Below are 13,362 nucleotides of genomic sequence, written 5' to 3' on the forward strand. Positions count from 1 at the left end.
TTAGTGACATCTTCATTCTCTTCAGAAGAAGAATACTCATCAGAGCTCATGAATGGCATAAAGAGGTTCAATGGAATCTCTATGGTCTCTAGAGGAGCCTCAGATTCCTTTGGTTCCTCAGAGGGAAACTCCTTGTTGATCACTGGACGTCCCAGGAGGTCTTCCTCACTGGGATTCACGTCCCCCTCCTCCCTTGTAGGTTCGGCCATGATGGTTAAATCAATGGCCTTGCACTCTCTCTTTGGATTTTCTTCTGTATTGCTTGGGAGAGTACTAGGAGGAGTTTCAGTGACTCTTTTACTCAGCTGGCCCACTTGTGCCTCCAAATTTCTAATGGAGGACCTTGTTTCATTCATGAAACTTAAAGTGGCCTTAGATAGATCAAAGACTATATTTGCTAAGCTAGATGGATTCTGCTCAGAACTCTCTGTCTTTTGCTGAGTGGATGATGGAAAAGGCTTGCTATTGCTAAACCTGTTTCTTCCACCATTGTTAAATCCTTGTTGAGGCTTTTGTTGATCCTTCCATGAGAAATTTGGATGATTTCTCCACGAGAGATAGGTGTTTCCATAGGGTTCACCCATGTAATTCACCTCTGCTATTGCAGGGTTCTCAGGATCATAAGCTTCTTCTTCAGAAGATGCCTCTTTAGTACTGTTGGATGATTCCTTCAATCCATTCAGACTCTGAGAAATTATATTGACTTGCTGAGTTAATATTTTATTCTGAGCCAATATGGCATTCAGAGTATCAATTTCAAGAACTCCCTTCCTCATAGGCGTCCCATTATTCACAGGATTTCTTTCAGAAGTGTACATGAACTGGTTATTTGCAACCATGTCAATAAGTTCTTGAGCTTCTGCAGGCATTTTCTTTAGGTGAATGGATCCACCTGCAGAATGGTCCAATGACATCTTTGATAATTCAGACAGACCATCATAGAATATATCCAGGATGGTCCATTCTGAAAGCATGTCAGAAGGACACTTTTTGGTCAGTTCCTTGTATCTCTCCCAAGCTTCATAGAGGGATTCACCTTCCTTTTGTCTGAAGGTTTGAGTATTCACTCTAAGCTTACTAAGCTTTTGAGGAGGAAAGAACTTGGCTAAGAAAGCCGTGACCAGCTTATCCCAAGAGTTCAGGCTGTCTTTAGGTTGAGAGTCCAACCATATTCTTGCTCTGTCTCTTACAGCAAATGGGAAAAGCATAAGCCTGTAGACCTCGGGATCAACCCCATTGGTCTTAACAGTATCACAGATCTGCAAGAATTCAGTTAAGAACTGAAAAGGATCTTCGGATGGAAGTCCATGAAACTTGCAGTTCTGTTGCATCAGAGAAACTAATTGAGGTTTAAGCTCAAAGTTGTTTGCTCCAATGGCAGGAATTGAGATGCTTCTTCCATGTAAATTGGAAATAGGTGCAGTAAAGTCACCAAGCATCTTCCTTGCATTGTTGTTATTTTCGGCCATGTCTCCTTTTTCAAAAATTTTTGTCAGATTTTCTCCAGAGAGTTATGCTTTAGCTTCCCTTAGCTTCCTCTTCAGAGTCCTTTCAGGTTCAGGATCAGCTTCAACAAGAATGTTCTTATCCTTGTTCCTGCTCATATGAAAAAGAAGAAAACAAAAAAGAAAATATGGAATCCTCTATGTCACAGTATAGAGATTCCTTTATGTGAGTGGAAGAAGATAAGAATAAAAGAAGAGAAATTCGAACACCAAGAGGAAGATGAGTGTTAGTAAATAAATAAATAAATAAATAATTAGAAGGAGATGAGAGAGATGGAATTTCGAAAATTAATTAAATTAAAAATGAAATTTAAAGTTAAATTTCTAAAATTAAAGTTGAAATCAAATTAAATTAAAAATTAAAACAATTAGTTAAATAAAAAAAAGAAATTTTGAAAAAGAGGGAAAGGATTTTCGAAAATTAGAAAGAGAGAGTTAGTTAGGTAGTTTTGAAAAAGATATGATTGAAACAAAAAGATAAGATTGATTTAAAAAGATTTGAAAATAAATTTTGAAAAGATAAGAAGTTAGAAAAGATTTTGAAATTAATTTTGAAAAAGATGTGATTGAAATTTAAAAAGATGTGATTGAAAAAAGATAGGATTGATTGAAAAAGATTTGAAAAAGAAATTTAAAAAGATTTGATTTTGAAAATTAAAGTTGATTACTTGACTAACAAGAAACTAAAAGATATGATTTAAAATTTAAAGATTGAACATTTCTTAATAGGCAAGTAACAAACTTAATATTTTTGAATCAATCACATTAATTGTTAGTAATATTTTCGAAAATATGACATAAACACAAGAAAAAGATTTTGAAAATTATGAAATAAGATAAGAAAAAGATTTTTGAAAATCATTTTGAAATTTTCGAAAATTATGAAAGAAAAATGAAAAAGATTTGATTTTTGAAAAAGATTTGAAAAAGATAAGATTTTTAAATTGAAAATTTGATTTGACTCATAAGAAATAACTAAATTTTAAAAATTTTTGACTAAATCAAATCAAATTTTAGAAAATTATGAGAGAAATAAGAGAAAGATATTTTTTTATTTTTGAACTTTCAATGAAGAAAAAGAAAAACAACCCAAGGACTCAGTGCATGAAAATTTTGGATCAAAACATGTGATGCATGCAAGAACACTATGAATATCAAGATGAATACCAAGAACACTTTGAATGTCAAGATGAACACCAAGAACTTATTGTTGAAAAATTTTCAAGAATAGAAAACATGCAAGACACCAAACTTAAAATTTTTATTCTTTAGACATTAACAAATTGAAAACGCATATGAAAAATAAGAAAAGACACAAAACAAGAAAATATGAAGATCAAACAAGAAGACTGGCCAAGAACAACTTGAAGATCATGAAGAATGCAATGCATGAAATTTTCAAAAATAATTTTTAGAAAATTAAAAAGATGCAATTGACACCAAACTTAAAAGTTGACTCCAGACTCAAGCAAGAAACAAAAAAAAATATTTTTGATTTTATTATTTTGTAAATTTTTTTTTGTATTTTTCAAAAATTAATTGGGAAAAACGAAAAAAAGAAAAATAGATTTTTTTTCGAAAATATGAAATAAAAGAGCTTAAACATAAAATAAAATTACCTAATCTGAGCAACAAGATGAACCGTCAGTTGTCCAAACTTGAACAATCCCCGGCAACGGCGCCAAAAACTTGGTGCGCAGAAATCGTGACAGTTCCATTCCTTGGTAACGGCGCTGAAAACTTTATACGCACGTTCATAATCTTAATTCTTTGTCACAACTTCGCACAACTAACCAGCAAGTGCACTGGGTCGTCCAAGTAATAAACCTTACGTGAGTAAGGGTCGATCCCACGAAGATTGTCGGCTTGAAGCAAGCTATGGTCACCTTGTAAATCTCAGTCAGGCGGATTCAAATGTATTAAGAGATTATAGTGTACTAAAAGATAATTAAAATAGGATAGAGATACTTATGTAATTTATTGGTGAGAGTTTCAGATAAGCGTATAGAGATGCTTTCGTTCCTCTGAACCTCTGCTTTCCTACTGTCTTCATCCAACCATTCCTACTCCTTTCCATGGCAAGCTTTATATAGGGCATCACCGTTGTCAATGGCTATATCCCATCCTCTCTGTGAAAATGGTCCAATGCGCTGTCACTGCATGGCTAATCATCTGTCGGTTCTCGATCATGCTGGAATAGGATTTACTATCCTTTTGCGTCTGTCATTACGCCCAACACTCGCGAGTTTGAAGCTCGTCACAGCCATCCCTTCCCAGATCCTACTCGGAATACCACAGACAATGTTTAGACTTTCTGAATCTCAAGAATGGCCATCCATGGGTTCTAACTTATACTACGAAGATTCTAATATCTCGGACTCGGTCCCCTGTATTAGATATCTAAGAGATATTCATTCTAGCCTGTTTGCATGTAGAACGGAAGTGTTTGTCAGGCAAGCGTTCATGAGTGAGAATGATGATGAGCGTCACATAATCATCAGATTCATCATGTTCTTGGGTGCGAATGGATATCTTAGAATAGGAATAAGCTTGAATTGAATAGAAAAACAGTAGTACTTTGTATTAGTTCATGAGGAACAGCAGAGCTCCACACCTTAATCTATGGTGTGTAGAAACTCTACTGTTGAAAATACATAAGTGATGAAGGTCCAGGCATGGCCGAGAGTCCAGCCCCCAAACGTGATCTAAAGATTAAACTAAAGATGTTCAAAAAAATGTAAATACAATAGTAAAAAGTCCTATTTATGCTAAACTAGTTACTAGGGTTTACAGAAATGAGTAAATGATGCAGAAATCCACTTCCGGGGCCCACTTAGTGTGTGCTTGGGCTGAGCATTGAGCTTTACACGTGTAGAGGCTTCTCTTGGTGTTGAACGCCAGTTTGTAACCTGTTTCTGGCGTTTAACTCCACTTTGCAACCTGTTTCTGGCGTTTGACTCCAGAATGCAGCATGGAACTGGCGTTCAACGCCAGTTTACGTCATCTATCCTTAATTAAAGTATGGACTATTATATATTACTGGAAAGCCCTGGATGTCTACGTTATAAAGCAATTGAGAGCGCGCCATTTGGAGTTTTGTAGCTCCAGAAAATCCACTTTGAGTGCAGGGAGGTTAGAATCTAACAGCATCTGCAGTCCTTCTTCAACCTCTGAATCTAATTTTTGCTCAAGTCCCTCAATTTCAGCCAGAAAATACCTGAAATCATAGAAAAACACACAAACTCATAGTGATGTCTAGAAATGTGAATTTTAATTATAAACTAATAAAAATATACTAAAAACTAAGTAAATCATACTGAAAACTATGTAAAAACAATGCCAAAAAGGGTATAAATTATCCGCTCATCAGTAAGCCCTTAGGGGTGTTTCAACACCTAGCACCTTGAACCAACTGGTTCGGGAGTGCTGGATGAAAGCTTACTTTAAAGAGTTGCCCCCTCACAGAGCACTTAGCCTAAGGATGCAATAAACCCTAAGAAAAAAAGGGAGGATCAAAGAATAAGGATCTCATAAGATGCAATCAAGCAAGCATTCAAGAGCATGATAAGGACCTGGAAACCAGTAAAGGAATGAACCTAAGTTGCTATGCATGAAACCCCATAAACCAAGAGCTCTACTTCTATAATAAGAACTTATTTCTCTTGTTCTTTCATTCATCATTCTTATGTTTCAGTACTTGCTTAGGGACAAGCAAGCTTTAAGTTTGGTATTGTGATGCCAGGGCATTTTGGCCAGTTTCACTGACCTTTTCTTTACTGTTTTAGGGTAGTTTCATGCATTTTCTTAGTAAATAAGCAAGTTTTGGGTAGATATTCACTTACATCTTAATTCAAGCAAACATTGTGAACTTTACATGATTTTATGAGAATTATGCATGAATTGAATGATAAAATGGATGATGCATGATCTCATGATTTAGAACCAAGCTTTGATGCACTTTATTTGCTTGATTTCAGGACGAAGAAAGCAAGGAAGAGCCACGTTAGTCTAACTAACGTGACCACTAACGTGGAATGGGAGCTAGCTTGCAACGTTAATGGAAAAAGTGATCACCAATAACGCCTTCGAAAGCCATCATAGGCCACGTTAGTAGCCACGTTAATTACATTAACGTGGAAGCTAACGTGGAGGAAAAGGGAAGCTCCAACGTTAGTGGTAAAAGTGAATACCACTAATGTTCCAAAAGGGCACAATTGGCCACGTTAAGAGTCACAATAATTACATTAACATGGACTCTAACATGGGAGGAGCAAAGAATCGCCAACGTTAGTGACACTCACCTTTGTCACTAACGTTGGACTAAGCCAATATTGCCCATGTTAGTTGCCACGTTAATTACATTAACGTGGAAGCTAACGTGGAAGAAAGAAATGATGGGCCAACGTTAGTGACACTCACCTTTGTCACTACTGTTGGAGATGGCAATCACCACCACGTTAGTGGTCACGTTAATGCAATTAACGTGAGGCACTAACGTGGGAAGAAGGGCCGTTTGAAGCGTTAGTGACAAAGGTAAGTGTCACTAACGCTCTCGAAGCTTAGGCATGGCCACGTTAAGGGTCACGTTAGTTATACTAACGTGAACTCTAAGGTGGGGAAAAGGGGCAATAAGCAATGTTATTGGAAAAGGTGAATGCCAATAACGTTTGTGAATGACCAAGAGGCAACGTTAGTGGTCACGTTAATGCCACTAACGTTGAAGTTAACGTGGATCATTTTTGGCTTGGAATGTTAGTGAAAAAGGTGATCGTCACTAACGTTCTCGAACCCACATTTTCACTTAACGTTAACACCACTAACGTCCTAACTAACGTCCATGCCTAACTCACACTTTTTCTGCAAGCAAAGCTGAGCCCACTGAAGACTGTAACTGCTTCAACTAAAGATCCAAAGGCCCATATCCAAGACTTGAAGAGCCAACTAGAAGATCAGAAGAGTAGTATATATAGGAGTAGTTTTGAACTAGGAAGCGGATTTTGGCATTTTGGAGAACTACACTCTGTATATTTTACTTTCTCTGCAACTTCTAGTTTTATTTGGAAAATGTACTTTTCATTTATGCTTTCCATTTCTAGAGCTATGAACAACTAAACCCCTTTCATTGGGTTAGGGAGCTCTGTTGTAATTTGATGGATCAATAATAGTTTTCATTATTCTTCTTCTTTCTTTTCTCTTGATTTTACTGGAAAGCTTTCAATCTTCATCCTATTGGGTAGTTGTCTTGGAAAATAAGCTATTCATACTTGGATCTCTTTGGAACCTTGGAAGAGGAATGAAGAGATCATCCTAGAAATGCTTTCTCATGTTGGACCAAATTGGGGTTTGGATGAATATAGTGACATATAATCCTACCAATACTTTGATTTGGGAATACGTGTGGTATAATCAGTGACCATACTTCATCTCTTCTCATGAGTAATTAGACCAAGGAATTGGCTGTTGATCAAGATTTGAGAGATTGGGTTGCCAAGGAATTGAAATCCAATCACTTAAGATTGCCAAGGAGATCAATGAATGCATTGATTGAGGAAGAGATGAGAATGAACTTGATCCGGAGAACACAACATCTCCTGAGCCCAATGAATCCCTCATTTCTGATCTTAACCATTCTCTTTACTTTCTGCCATTTACTTTTATGTTCATTTCCCTAAATCCCCATTTAAGATTCTGCAATTTACTTTCCGCCATTTACATTTTGCTCTTTATCTCCATCATTTACACTTTCTGTTATTTACTTTCCCGCCATTTACGTTTCTGCAAATATCAACTCAATTTCTGCTTAGCTCAACTAGAATATTCATCTGATTAAAGTTGCTTGAACAATCAATCCCTGTGGGATTCGACCTCACTCTATTGTGAGTTTTTACTTGACGACAATTCCGTATACTTGCCAAGGGAGATTTGTTGAGAGACAGGTTTCCGTGCATCAATATTCACGGGGGCGAGCTCATCCGGAACTTTCACAGTGTCTGGCCACACTTGCGACATAGGGTCAGCAGAGTATCGAGTCTCCACCTGGAGCACGTGGTGGCTAGCCACTGCTTTCACCCAGGGAAACTCGTATCTCAGATAGGTGAAGTGCAATAGTCATAATAATCATCAATTCAGCATATATGCAATAATCACAGCCATACATTAGTATACATCTCAGCCATTCCAGCCTACCAATCATAATTCCATACTCAGCCCTTTCAGCTCAAAACATATTCAGCACTCCACCATCCTTCCCAACCGCTCACATCATCATTATACATCATACTCATCATTACATCCCTTTTCTTCCCCCACAAGTTACCTCTTTCCTAGCCTTCTCTCAATCACTAGGCATTTAACATCAAATTAAGACTTAAGGGATGAAACTGGGGGTTTATAAGTGTGAAATAACATTCCAGAAGGTTACGAGCTTGTTGGAAATATGAAGAGCATGAAAACAAATTTTAGAAAAGAACTGGGTCGCGTGCAGACGCACAGAGGTGTGCGTGCGCACGGCTAGAAATATTTTTTAGATGTGTGCGTACGCACAGGTCCGTGCGCATCATAGAAAGCAAAATCTTTAGGGTGGAGGCGCGCGCACAACGCGTGCTAGCGCTGCCACCAGTGTGTCATTCCCAATGTGTGCGTGCGCACAGGCTTGTGCGTACGCACAGCTCGCAATCTTTCGTTGGTTTTGTGTGCGCACAGGGTGTGCTGGCGCTGCCACCAGTAGCCCTGTCTTTGCGTGTGCGTAAGCACAAGGCTGTGCGTGCACACAGGAACCAAATTCTCGCCGAGTGTGCGTTCGCATAGGTCTGTGCGTCCGCACATATACCAGAAATCACAAATTCTGCAGAAGTTGCAGAATTCAAATTTTTTGGCCCGAACTTCCCACAATCATATCTCTTTCCACAAAATTCAGATTTCAACCAAATTTAAACCATTTTGAAGCTTATGAAATTGCCTTTTATTTGATATAAAAGTTATTAAGTTTTAAAAACAATAACTCAAGATATGATCCATGGAAGTTCATCAATTTTTCATTTTTACCAAAACTCATAAACTCCCAATTTCAAAACATACACTTACCGACTCATTCAAAAACCAGCCAAACTCAATGTTTTAATACCAAATGCTTACATCCGCTCATTCAATCATCAACCCACCAAATCCACCATATTTAACCAAATTTCGAGGTGACAATTCCCACATCAAAATAAACAATTCACACCTCAATCTCCAACAATATCCAATCCACCAATCACCATACATATATATATATATACATCCACACATAACAAATTCACATTTCAACTCATGCTCCTCAACAAGATCCTCAATGTTATCACCAACTCTACATATCGAACCATATCACACCCAATTTTCACAAATGGTACCAACATTTATCATTATTTCGCAATTTACTAAATTCACATACAATAACAAGATTCATATCAAACCATCCACATCATTAATGATTCATCTGCTATCTTAGGGTCTCTAGCCTATGTTTTTATACCACATTATATTTTAAATACAGGAAACTGAAACCATACCTTGACTGATTCCCGTTCCACCCGAAACACTCTCAAATCAACTTCCAAGGTTTCCAAAGCCTCGCCAATAGATTTCCAAGCTTGGGATTCCATACCAAAGCTTTCCAAAACCACCAATCAAGCTCCAAAACACATATACACAAAGCCTAAGCCACAATATCATATAAAAATATAATAACTCAATCACTAAATCACAAAATCTCAAGTCTCTAGCTTAGGGTTGAGATACTGACCTTATCCAAAGACCAAAGGAGCTAGAGAAAGCCTTCCCTTCAAGTTAATTTGAGCCTACAACATCGAAACTCAAAAATCTCAACACTTTACTCACAAATTTTCGAAAATAAGGGCTGAGAATTCGAAGAGAACTCTATGACTTACCTCAAGATTTCTTGGGTGGTTTTGTAGAGCTCGACGCTATGGTCGCGTGGCCGCAAACGGTGCGTCAGTCGAAACTCGGAGCGAAAAGATATGATCAATTGAAGTTGGAAGTGAAATAGGAACAAGGGTTCATGTTCTTCCTTCCTCCCCCAAGTGTTTTCAGCGTGTGTGTTTAGAATGGGGGGAGAAGAAGGGCTGTGCCCTTCATTAAGTGGGGAATTGTGCTGAACCAAGGGCCTAACACGGATCCGGTTGGCCCGGTTTGGCCCGTTCAGCCCAATCTTAAGCCATTTTCTTTAAAACTGGTGTCGAAATTCTCATTTCGAATTTCTCTACCACATTAAACCATAAAAACCTCATTTCTTACTTTCGAGAATATATTTTATTTTATGGGTTAATTAGCCATTAATTAATCGAATTTTACATACATCATGCATTTGGTTCATTTGGTTCATTTTTGTAAATTATTCGTTTAGGGAAGCAAGCAAACTAGAATTGATCTATATTAGTTTATTGATGTTCACTGCTAATTTGCATAGGTATAAAATTATTGGTTCGTATACTGGTGTTAAGATTTGTAGCTGGACCAAGTCACAGCTTTGAGGACGGTGTGGTTGCTACAAGCATTCATTCTATGGTATTAAGAGCCACAGGTAAAGTAACTTGACTTATTGTTCTCTTTTAATTGTTTTAATAAACTACAAGCTGATAAACCCTAATTTTGTGGTTTATATTGTGTAGAATTTGGGGAGTTTTGTCAATATTTCTCACACTTATTCACAAGAAATGCATGGTTTTGTGTTTACTTCCTGATATTGCTCCATAATGAAAAACATGCGTATTTTGCCTTAAAATTGCCATATTTTGATCCTCTTTTATTGCCATTCGATGCCGTGATATATTTGTTGAGTGATTTCAGAATTAATAGGGTAAGAATGGCATAGAAGAGAGAAAGAAAGCATGCACAAAAGGAAGGAACATGAGGATTTGAATTTTGGGAAATTCAGCATTGGCGCGCACGCGCACTCGTGGATGAGGATGGCTAGAAGCGGCACGCAAGGGTGGACGCATCCGCGCGGATCAGTGGATTCCTATCGACGCGAACGCGCACGCGCGGGAAGCTGCACGTGACCTCATTAAATGAAATTGTGCCTAGTGATTTTTGAGGCTCATCAGGCCCAAATTCAAGCTGTTTCTGCATGGAAAAAACCCAAGGATTCTAGGGGGAAAGGGGGGATCAATCATTTTACACGAAGACACAATTTTAGCTAGTTTTTGGTTCTTTGTTCTTCTAGAGAGTTAAACCCTTGTTCCTCTCTAGATCTAGTTTTAATTTGATCTTTCCTTGTTGAATTCTGAATTGGATCTTGTTAATTACTAGTTTTAATTGTTCAATTTGAATTCCTTGGCATAATTTTTCTTAGATCTTGTGATAGTTTTATGAATTCTTGTCAATTGTCATTTTATACCCATTTCATGAATGTTGTGAATCTTGACTTGTTGATGTTACATTGATAATTTCTATGATTAATTGTGTTGTTTGGATGATTGTATGTTGATAATATTAGTGGGTTCAATTTGATTGCAATTTGAACATGTCTTTTGTTAATGCTTACCATGTGTTGGATGAATTGTTTACTTTGATTATGGAGTAGTTCTCTTTACTCTTGGCCTAGGCTAAGGGAATTGAGTAAACTTGAGTCATTAGGTCTAATGGATTTAATGATCTGGGAGCCCTTAGTGGTCAATTTGATAGCCATTGACGCTAACCTTCTATTAAGTCAATTAGTAGTGAGGTTAGAACTTATGGGTTGATGTTGACCAAACCATTTGACGTACTTCAAGTATAGAAGTAGACTTAATGAGTTTGGTTCCTCATAATTATCAAGATATGATTATTAGACAAGGATAGTGACCCCAATTTCCATGCCTAGCCAAGAGTTGCTTTTATCATTCCTATTTGAAAACCCAAATTCTTAATTACTTGACTTAGTTATAGTTGTTTAGTTTAGAATAGAATCATACTGGATGTTACCTTGTTAGTTTGGAATTGCTCATGTCTTGCTTAGTTATTTGAATTAGTTTCTTGCATTGTAAGATTGCTTGCTTGTTAAGATTCCCATTTATTTTCTTGCTCATAACTTACAACCCCGGAATTCTAACCAATGTTGAAGCACATGTTTGCCCATTCCTCGTGAGACGACCCGAGGTTTGACTACTTCGATTTTTCTATTGGGGTTGAACTTGTGACAACCAAATCCCTTCTAAATTTGATACTCGGGGATTGTTGTTGGGTAGAAGCTATACTACCAACACGGATTTCATTGAGAAATTCTACTCCGACGATAATCCTTGCAACATCAAATTTTTGGCGCCGTTGCCGAGAATGGTTGCAACATATGCCTTGATATTGGTTATGTGAATATGTGAATATTGTAGATAGTTTAATTGCTTTCAATACTTAGCTATAGTTTAGATTTCTTTTATATTTGTGCTATGACTCTCAAGTTTGATGACTCGGTCTCAACCAAATTCTAGCTTAGCCGATTTGGATCCAGAGATTGAAAGAACTTTGTTACATACACGGCAAGCTAGACGGCGGTTGGATTATACGGCTAGTACTTTAGCCTCTCTTGAGGAACATACCGAATTACTAGGCGGTACCGAGAGCGATTTGGAGTCCGCTACTTCCTATTCTTCTGTTAGCACTAATAATACATCTTTACATCCTATAGATGAGCCACATATGGTGGAGCCACGACGGATCACTTTGCATGAGCAAGGGGCTCCGGATATCATACTTCAACCGTTGCAAGCAAGGTATCCTAACCTTGATCCCAACGTTGAATTGAAGAGTAGCTTGATACATCTACTTCCTAAACATCATGGGTTGCTGGGTCAAGACCCCATCCGACATCTAAGAGATTTTCAAGTTGCTTGTTCTACGGCTCGAAGACATGGAGCCGATGAGGTGGCTATCATGGTTTTTGCCTTCCCTTTCTCTCTTGAAGGGCAAGCAAAGACATGGTTTTATTCGCTACCAGATGAGATTGTGACTAATTGGGATTTCTTAAGAAGAGAGTTTCTAGATAAATTTTTCCCACCGAAAAAGACCGACTATATTCGGAAGGAGATTTCAGGCATAATGCAATGAGACCAAGAGAGTTTGTATGAGTATTGGTCTCGGTTCAAGAGGCTATTGGAATCTTGTCCACACCATGGAATGAATACTCACTTGCTCATTAGCTACTTCACCGGAGGTCTTTGTGTGGAAGACAGAAGATTGCTCACCGCCTCTAGTGGTGGCTCCCTTTCGAAAAACAAGATGGAGGGAGAAGCTTAGAATTTGATAAAGGATGTTGCCGAAGCTACACAACATACAAGAGTGAGAAGTAATCCTCTAAAGGGTGTGGTAGAACCATCCCCTTCCGAATCAAGCCTAACCAAAGTACTTGGGGATATGACCACCATCCTTACACAAATACAAAAAGATCAAAAGGAATACTACTCCATCCAAGCCGTCCAAGCCCCACCTCCAGTTGCTCAACTTGAAGGCCCTCCAGTTAAAGGTTAAGGATTGTACCCACTTGAAACTTGTATTGGGTGGTAATGGCCTTGGGATAGGTGGTTTCAGTGGTTCTGTGAGTTCTACTCCCTTGTGCTCTTCTGTAAAATTCTCCACTTCCTTGCAAGATTCTTCAAATGTATCCATGTCCTGATCAAAGCCATCTATGCCTTCCTCATCACTTAAGTCATAGACTGGAGGTTGAGAGAAATCTACCTCCGTATCATCTTCGTATTCACTTGGGGAAGAGTCATCGATCTCAGAGAATTCACTTGCGGATGCAAGTTCATTACTAGGAGAACTTGACTTGTGACTATCATCATCAAGGAAATTTGCTTCTTGGGTTATTCTATCAAGTTCTTCA

At 37.9% G+C, this 13,362-nt stretch overlaps 1 non-coding gene across 1 annotated transcript; it reads left to right on the forward strand.

Annotated features, from left to right (window-relative positions):
* The first annotated feature begins 968 nt into the window (after window positions 1–968).
* LOC148553629 (small nucleolar RNA R71) lies at window positions 969–1,076 on the forward strand. Its single transcript, XR_015892868.1, has one exon. It is a non-coding gene; the product is annotated as a small nucleolar RNA R71 (small nucleolar RNA).
* The last annotated feature ends 12,286 nt before the right edge of the window (window positions 1,077–13,362 follow it).

This window comes from Arachis ipaensis, chromosome B7 (genome assembly GCF_059453495.1).
Source record: "Arachis ipaensis isolate K30076 ecotype BB chromosome B7, ASM5945349v1, whole genome shotgun sequence".
In the NCBI taxonomy this organism is placed as follows: domain Eukaryota; kingdom Viridiplantae; phylum Streptophyta; class Magnoliopsida; order Fabales; family Fabaceae; genus Arachis; species Arachis ipaensis.